The following is an 8,555-nucleotide window of genomic DNA, read 5'->3' as shown; positions in this document are numbered from 1 at the left end:
TTACACCTATGTCAAGCAGTTATGCATCTCTCCAAGAAGCAAATGAAGTATGAAACAATTCTTCATCTATTTCGACATTACATAAAGAAAGTATGTAAGAAAGTATGTAATACATAGATCTAGGTGGTTTTGTTGGATTAGTGTTTTACCTTTGTCTTCTTTCTAATTGTGCTTGTCTTTAATTTTCTCCTAGAGGATTCCAAATGTTGCTGCATCGGATCCATTTTTGTTGCAACAAATACAATGAAGATCAAGTCTTTCTTCTTGATTTTGTTTTACCCCCTATCTCTAGAATTAATTTTTCCCCCACCTTCTTTTAGTGCCATTTCCCCTAGAAGAATCATGTGATTGGTTCTTCTCTTTTTAAGCAATGCACACAGTCTATCTAGTGCGTTGTGATGTTGTCTTCTTCTTTCCAAACTATTTCTTATGTTCTGCAACTCTTTCCACTAAAGAGTCAAATGTGTTAGACTTGAGTCAATCACTAACACTGAAAGATTCAAGGTAGAGATAATATGTAAAGTAAAGACTTTAATGAAAAACATGAGAAAAAGGTTTATATTCATTCTAATAACATTTATATAATGCATGATGGATTTGATCTCAGAAGATAAAACCCAAATCATTATCTTTCAACTCCAAGTTGAACAACTTCTATCACTAGTTATACAAATTCCAATTTCAATTGAAAATGCTCATGATACATAAAGATTTATAGAAATACTCATAACACATGAAATACTCATACCACATGAATCTCAAGTTCAAGTTGAAAATAATAACACAACTTGAAATACTCATAACACACTTATTTCAATCGAAATTTATAGAAATAAAGTGGAGATTTATCACACATACACCATACAGTGTAAGGTCTAGATTTGAACTATGTGAGGAATTTAATGTTAGTAAAAAGGTATAATATATATATTGAAGATCATAGTATCAAATTCTATGTATGGAAAATTAGTTGTGGATCAATAAGAATATAAACAATGATTTCACAAAGTTCAGTTGCTAATTATAGATCGAATATAAACAATGATTTCGCAAAGTGCAGTTGGCCGCTCGTGTGAGGGCGCGCCCACCCAGCTTGGGCAAGGAACTTTGGTTGGCACACGAATGTGTGACAAGCTGTAATTTGGCTAAGTATGAAACTTGGTGTTTCCCAAGTATACTTGTGAAGCTTTGTAATATTGGAAAATTGATTAATAATATATATTCGGGCAGACTCATTGTTCAGGGAGTTGCCCCTCCCTTTATACTGTGCAATTGTGTTCTTCATTTATATTTGTTGATGATAATGGATGTGTATAGGTGTTCATTGGTATAAATGAAACATAATAATTACTTGGTTGAGAAACACAAACTAAGTAGGACAAGTGGTTAGGCGTAGTCCATGAACATAAGTATTGGTGAAAAGAAAGTGTTTGGTGGTGCCGCACCTCACCAAGTACGGTTGAAAGACTATCGTAGGCCTGGGGGCATGACAGTGGGTATCAGAGCAAGGTTTGCTCGTGACGAAGTGACAGGTGGTATTCAGGGTTGAAGAAGCTTGGAAGCTGGTGACAGTGAAACAGGTACTTGTAGGTGAAGGAAGTTGTTTCACATACAAGTGGAACAAGGGCTAGTTCAGGTTGTAGGCAACTTGGTGAAGCTGTTGGATGGTTGATACTTGATCACAAAGAAGGAAGTAGAAATGGCAGGTGAATCTCATGTGGGATCGAGTGAATCCAGCCACAATGCAACCGAGGCTTGGATAAGCAAGATACTAGATAGAGTGGAGGCATTGGAATCTTACTGGACTACAAAGATGGATCTAGTTGTGAAGGAATTAGAGGATCATGTGCAGTTGAGGGAAGATCTTGATGAACTCTGGGATCGGCATGAGTACACTGATCTTAAGTGTACACAACTTGAAAATGAATTCAAGGAGATTGGAGAAGCAAGGGACAAGGGTCTGGCAGAGATCGTGAACTTGCGGAAATCTCTTGATGGTGCAAATGATGAGATCGCGGTGTTGAAGAAGGTCGTGAGACATAACTCAGGTGGAGGAGTGTCTCATGTGAAAGTCAAGGAACCGGAATCTTATGATGGTACAAGAAGTGCGAAGACTCTTGGTAACTTTCTATGGGATATGGAGCAATACTTGGAACACTTGGGTCTATCCGATGATGAGACAAAGGTGAAAGTGGCTGCTCAATTCCTGACAAAAGATGCTAAGATGTGGTGGAGAAGATGGATGGATCAGATTGCTAATGGCAGTGTTGATGACATTACTTCTTGGGATGATATGAAGAAAGCTTTGCAGGCTCATTTCAGTCCTCAGGATGAAACGTGGGAAGCAAGGATGAAGATTAAATTCATAAAGTAGACAGGGAACCTACAGACATATCAGCAGGAGTTTGCAAGTGCGGTTCTGGAACTTCCTGACATGGCAGAGAGGGACAAGGTGTTCAACTTCATTATTGGATTGAAACCTTGGGCACGCAATGAAGTGAAGAGGCAGAAGATTAAAACACTTGAAGAAGCTTTTGCTGCTGTGGACAAGTTGGTGGAGCATTATGATGAGACTTCTGATGAGAGGAAGAAGAAGTCTGATAAGCCGAAAGAGAAGAAGAAAGGTGAAGCTTCGAAGTCAGATGAGAAGACAAAGAAGCCATTGAAGTGTTGGATTTGTGCTAAACCACATATGGTAAAGAATTGTCCTTCTAGACCAAAAGTGGTTGCTATTGCACAATCTAATGCGAAGAAAGAGGAACCTTTTGTGGGGATGATGCAGATTCTTGGTGCTGCTACTGCTACGGAAGTGGTCTCTCGAAGAGATCCTGAAAGGAACAGCTTGGAGTATGTTCGGATGAAGATTGGAGGTATGAAGGTACTTACTATGGTAGATAGTGGAGCTACTCATAACTTCATGAGTGAAGATGTTGCGAGAAGAATTGGGCTGAAATTTGTACCAGTGAAGGCACAAATGAAGATGGTGAATTCTCCTCCTGATTCGGTTCTTGGTGTAGCTGAAAGAGTGGACACAACACTAGGTGAGTGGACCGGGAAAGTCAACTTCACTATAGTGCGGATTGATGACTATGAGGCTGTGCTGGGGATGGAATTCTTGAAACAATATGATGCTATGATCGTTCCACATTTGAAAAAAATCGTACATTTACGATGGAAGGGAAGATGTACCCATTGGTGTTCCAACCATTGGTGTGAGAAAGCCTGATTGTAAACTAGCAGTGATGCAGATGGAGGATGAGAAGTGCATGGAAGACATGAGTAAGCGGTTGTCTACTGTTGAGGCAAAGCTTACCGAGCAGTCATTGGTTATCAGGACACTTTCTGATAGTATCTTGGATTTATCAAGAAGGCTAGAAGAAGTTGAGGATGATGATGATGACGAGGAGGTTTATGTGAGACTGAATGTCCATGAGAAGGATCAGGTGGCATATCTACAGAGGATGGAGATAGAGAATCTTGACAGATGGATTGAGCTTATTAGTGAGGGTTTGCCTTCAGGCTCTACTCCCTCTACATCTTCTTAGATGACATAGAAGATGGGGCTCATTGTTAGCTTCTCATGGAAGTGAGTCCTTAAAACAGGTTGAGCAGGTATGACAGGTGGTGCAGGAATGGTTTGGCATTAAGCATCATGACATGTTGCAGATGGGATGGAGTTTCCATGGACCTGAGCATGGGAGAGATTCTTGGTGAGTCTAGGATGTGGCAGAATCCGAAATAGACTGGTGAAGGCATAAGGATGGACATTCTTATGATTTGAGCGTGACAATTGGACTAATCACCCAACTAGTTCAAGTCATGGGGGCTAGCAGTGTACCAGAGAGATGTTGACATCAGGCAGGCAGGAAGGAGGAGAGTTCACAGGATGGGACGACACATGATGGAGATGGTGATTCTACATATGTTGCAGGGATGTTTGCAGTATGTGGAGGAGTCGATATCATGGACCGAGGATGAGACAGTTATTGATGATGATCTTGGTGGATGGCTACCAGGATGGGATGTTGTCGAGGACGACAACGATTTCAGGTGGAGGAGGATGGAAGGACCTGCGGTTCTTGGCACGACCTCCCGATTTATGCGACGGCTTGTTGGCAAACGAGCGAAGTGGAAAACACGAAGTGCGAGCTTCCATGACCAAAATGCACGAGGGGACGAGTTAATAATGCGCATTAGAGGAGGGAGCGATGGAGTTTATAGAGTGGGGAGCAATGGCTCAACCCACCGGCCGACCTTACATATTGTGGCAGCTTGTGCATAGAGTGTTGGCCAACCAACACAAAACAAGGCGAACGAACGATGTGTGAGGGCGTTGGCAAGTTAACTTGGGCAGCACGACTTGCCCAACCATCCATACAAATACAACAATGCGATGGATTCATTTGGCAATCGAACTCGAGCAAGTCTTTCGAAGAAGTGGAGGTGTGAAGAAGAGTGCGAGCCAGAGCAAGAAGGAAAGGCGCAGTTCTAATGTGCCCAACCTTGGGCAGCTCCACACGGTAGCACGCAGCTTGGAAGGAAAGGCGAGGGTGAAAGTAGGAGCGCCCGTCGTTCGGACGAGGAGCGCGGGTGGAGACTTGGTGAAGTCGCCCGCCCGACATGTAAAACATAACGCGGTGGAAACTTTGGTGAGACCACCGTGCGAAGGAGTAGACGAGGGTGTCTCAGTGACTTGGTGAGGTCGCCTGCCCAACGTCCACGAAGAAACAAGGTTCGGTTGAGAAGTGCGGTTGGCAGTTTGTGTGAGGGCGTGCCCACCCAGCTTGGGCAAGGAACTTTGGTTGGCACACGAAGGTGTGACAAGTTGTAAATTTGGCTAAGTATGAAACTTGGTGTTTCCCAAGTATACTTGTGAAGCTTTGTAATATTGAAAAATTGATTAATAATATATATTCGGTAGACTCATTGTTCAGGGAGTTGCCCCTCCCTTTATACTATGCAATTGTGTTCTTCATTTATAATTGCTGATGATAATGGATGTGTATGGGTGTTCATTGGTATAAAGGAAACATAATAATTACTTGGTTGAGAAACACAAACTAAAGAGGACAAGTGGTTAGCCGTAGTCCATGAACATAAGTATTGGTGAAAAGAAAGTGTTCGGTGGTGCCGCACCTCGCCAAGTACGATTGAAAGATTACCGTAGGCCTGGGGCGTGACACTACGAGTCTAGTGTCTGGTTGGTCTTGAAGCAGTAGGCTTGCTTGTTGTGGTGCCGCAGAGGCAATCTGTTAAGCACTGTGAAACACAGAGAAGTCGGTTTGAAGATTGCGAAAGAGCTCATCAAAAGTTGTCTTCCACCTCCGGATTTCTGTAGAAAGTTTAGGCTTGCAAAGGAGGCAACTGATACACCGCTGCCACCTTCGAGAACAATCAATCAACTGTCTTGCTTTTCCAACTGCACCTTGCATCCTTCGCAGACAATTTTGCAGAGATTGAGGGGGCGTCTTTTGCCGATCTTGAAATTGATCGCTAACATCGAGTAAGAGAGTCTTAACTGCCCTTCCAGAAGCTTACGGTTCTCATCCAATCGAATAACATCGTCTATTTGCTGGATGAGTGGAGCAATAGTTCTACTAAATGTATTGGCTGCCACTCCAGTGATAATAGCCGTCACTGCCATTTTTTTTTGGCTCGAGAACCCAAGAAATCCCACGTCTAAAAGTGCGAGAGACATTATAACACAGGCTAACAAACAAATATAAATACAAAGAATATGCATGTTTGTTGTGAAATCATCGAAGAGATACAAAGTCATAAGTCATTATTCAAAATGCAGACTGAGTTGATCTACCATGGTTATTATATAAATCACTCATCATATAAATACAAACATATTAGTTGCAGAATGAAACATATTAGTTGTAAAATCAGTAGTGGGATACACAGTCATCAGACATTATTGATCGTTATTCAAATTGCAGTCTGACTTATTAAATAGAAGGTGTCCTATAAGGGCGTGATCGCCCGCCGACCTTCCTCGTCTATCCATGGCAAATCTGAGGATGACACGTCTCGTTAAATCCATAACACGTCAACTTATCTGCCTTGCATGTTGGATTCATCCCCGCCGGCGGTTGGCAACGCAATCCACGACTTTTGTCACTCTCCGTTAGGAATCAGCAATCGACTTAAGGATGCCCCTCCTTAACATCTCCCACACACGTTGTGCCATTACCAATCGCACAGCCAACCAAGCGCCCCCAGCCTAATAAATCAAAGATTGTGGCTTGTTTTACCAATCATGAGCATCGGTATGCTACCGCTGTCAAGTCTGTTTCAAGTGGGGAAAAATTGTTAACCTTCTTCTCTAGAGATTTAGAAATCGAAAGTCTTGTTGAAAATGTAATTTCAACTGCATTTATTCCTTGCCGAAACCGCTGCAGTGAAACCACCTGAACATTTCAGACCGCCTTTGGTCAGTGAGCTGTTTCCGTACTCACAAGCCCGATGCAATAAGATTTTTCCACGCGTCCTCTGTACCTTTTGCAAAACCACCTCTCCATTGGAACGTAACGTTCGGTAACAAGGGCCTTCCGATATTCATACCAACCATTCGATTCCACGAGGGCAAATCAATGGTTGTCGGACTTCCAAACCTACAGCAAATTAATTTAACGTGTCGTAAAAGTTTTTTGTCTGACCGCCGTAAAAGTATTTAATGCAAAGTTATTGTGATAGGTAAAAGGTTGGTCGAAACTTTTAATTTTAATGTTTTTATTTCCTACAGAGGTATGGGCATGGTAAATATGCATTTACGTGTTATATTTTTTTATGTATTGCATATACATTGTATATGTAATGTTTTTTTTGTTGAGTTGACCATTCTGTAATGAAGCAACAGAACGCACAGCAGTGCGCGGGTGAATGAAAAACAAAAACGAAGACGACCAATGTGTGATGTGGGGAGTATTATGCACAACAGTGCATAGATTATAAGTGTTGACTCTTGTAATGTAAAAACGGTGAAAACGCAGCAGCGTAAGATGAATCCAAGATTTTGGTATTGTATTTGAAAACATTTTGTGAGATGTTGTAATGTGCAGTAGCACATAATGTTTTTTGAGCAAGCATATGTAAAAATTGTTTTACAGCAGAATATGTAAAAGATTTTTACACCAGTAAATGTAAAAAGGGATTTTTACACACCAGCAGTGTAAAATCTCAGGAGGAGACAGAGTTTTTTTTCTTGTTGGTTGAAATGTAATTTTGGTGAATCCCTATGAGTGAAAGAGGATGAATGTTGTATCAGGCATTACATTTTAATGAATACAAGCATTTTTATGGGTGTGTAATACTCTGTTCTCAGAATTTTTTTTAAGCTTCCCTGTGCTAAGATCCTGGAGAAAAACAGAGCATTGTCTCTGTGTGTTCAGTTTATTTGTTTTTGGGATTTTACCAGAAAAATCCCCAACAGTGGTATCAGAGAAGGTTTAGGCTCTTTGAAGGTGTTCAAGAAGCTGAAGAAAGGAGTTCTCTTGCTGCAACAACTTCTCCAGCAGAGAGAAGACTCAGTCAACAAAAGATTCAGGTATTCCTCAAAGTTTTCCTTTTGTTACTGCTGAAGAAACAGTCAGTGTTTTTAAAATACACAATCAAGAAATTGAAGCATAGTTGAGAATGAAAGGAATGGCCAGCACAAGCACAAGCATGGGTATGTTTAATACCCAGCTCCCACAGTTTAATGGAAAAAACTATGACTATTGGGCAATAACCATGAAAGACCTGTTTATCTCTCAAGATTTATGGGAATTAGTTGAAGATGGCTTTGAAGAACCAGCAAATGAAAATGTGTTTAATAGATTAACTCAAGCAGAGAAGGATCTATCGAAGAGCAATAGGAAAAGGGATTCAAAAGCCCATGTGTTGTTGTATCAAGCAGTGGACCAAAGTGTGTTTCCAAGGATAGCAGCAGCTAAGACATCCAAAGAAGCATGGCAAACCCTCAAGACAGCCTATCAAGGCATGGAGAAAGTGAAGACAGCAAAACTACAGTTGCTGAGGAGAGATTTTGAGAATCTGTGCATGAAGGAGTCAGACAATATTGACTCATTCTTCACACATGTGATTGGATTAGTCACACAGATGAGAACTCGTGGAGTAACCCTTGAAGAAAGGAGGATTGTGGAGAAACTATTGAGGGTCCTACCCTCAAAGTTTGATGTGATTGTCACCACCATAGAAGAGACAAAGGATGTTTCAAACTTTTCAGTTGATGAACTTCATGCATCACTGATAACACATGAGCAGAGGTTGAGTAGAAATGAAAACTCATCTCTAGAGCAAGCCTTCAAGACCCAAATGTCCTTTGGAAGAGGAAGAGGTCAAGGTAGAGGAAACAAGAGAGGAAGAGGCAGAAGCCAGAACAGAGGTGGAAGGAACAGTCCAGCAAATGCACAAGGAAGAGGCAACAATCCAAATCAGAACCAAGGCCAAGGTAGCAGCCAACAAAGAGGACAACATCATGCTCAAGGACAAAGGTATGAAAAATCCAATGTCCAATGTTATTATTGTAAAAAATATGGGCATTATGC

This window comes from Pinus tabuliformis, chromosome 9 (assembly GCF_031772625.1).
Source record: "Pinus tabuliformis cultivar Carrire ecotype Pingquan chromosome 9, CPIR1, whole genome shotgun sequence".
Lineage (NCBI taxonomy): Eukaryota > Viridiplantae > Streptophyta > Pinopsida > Pinales > Pinaceae > Pinus > Pinus tabuliformis.
This window is presented reverse-complemented; position numbering follows the sequence as displayed.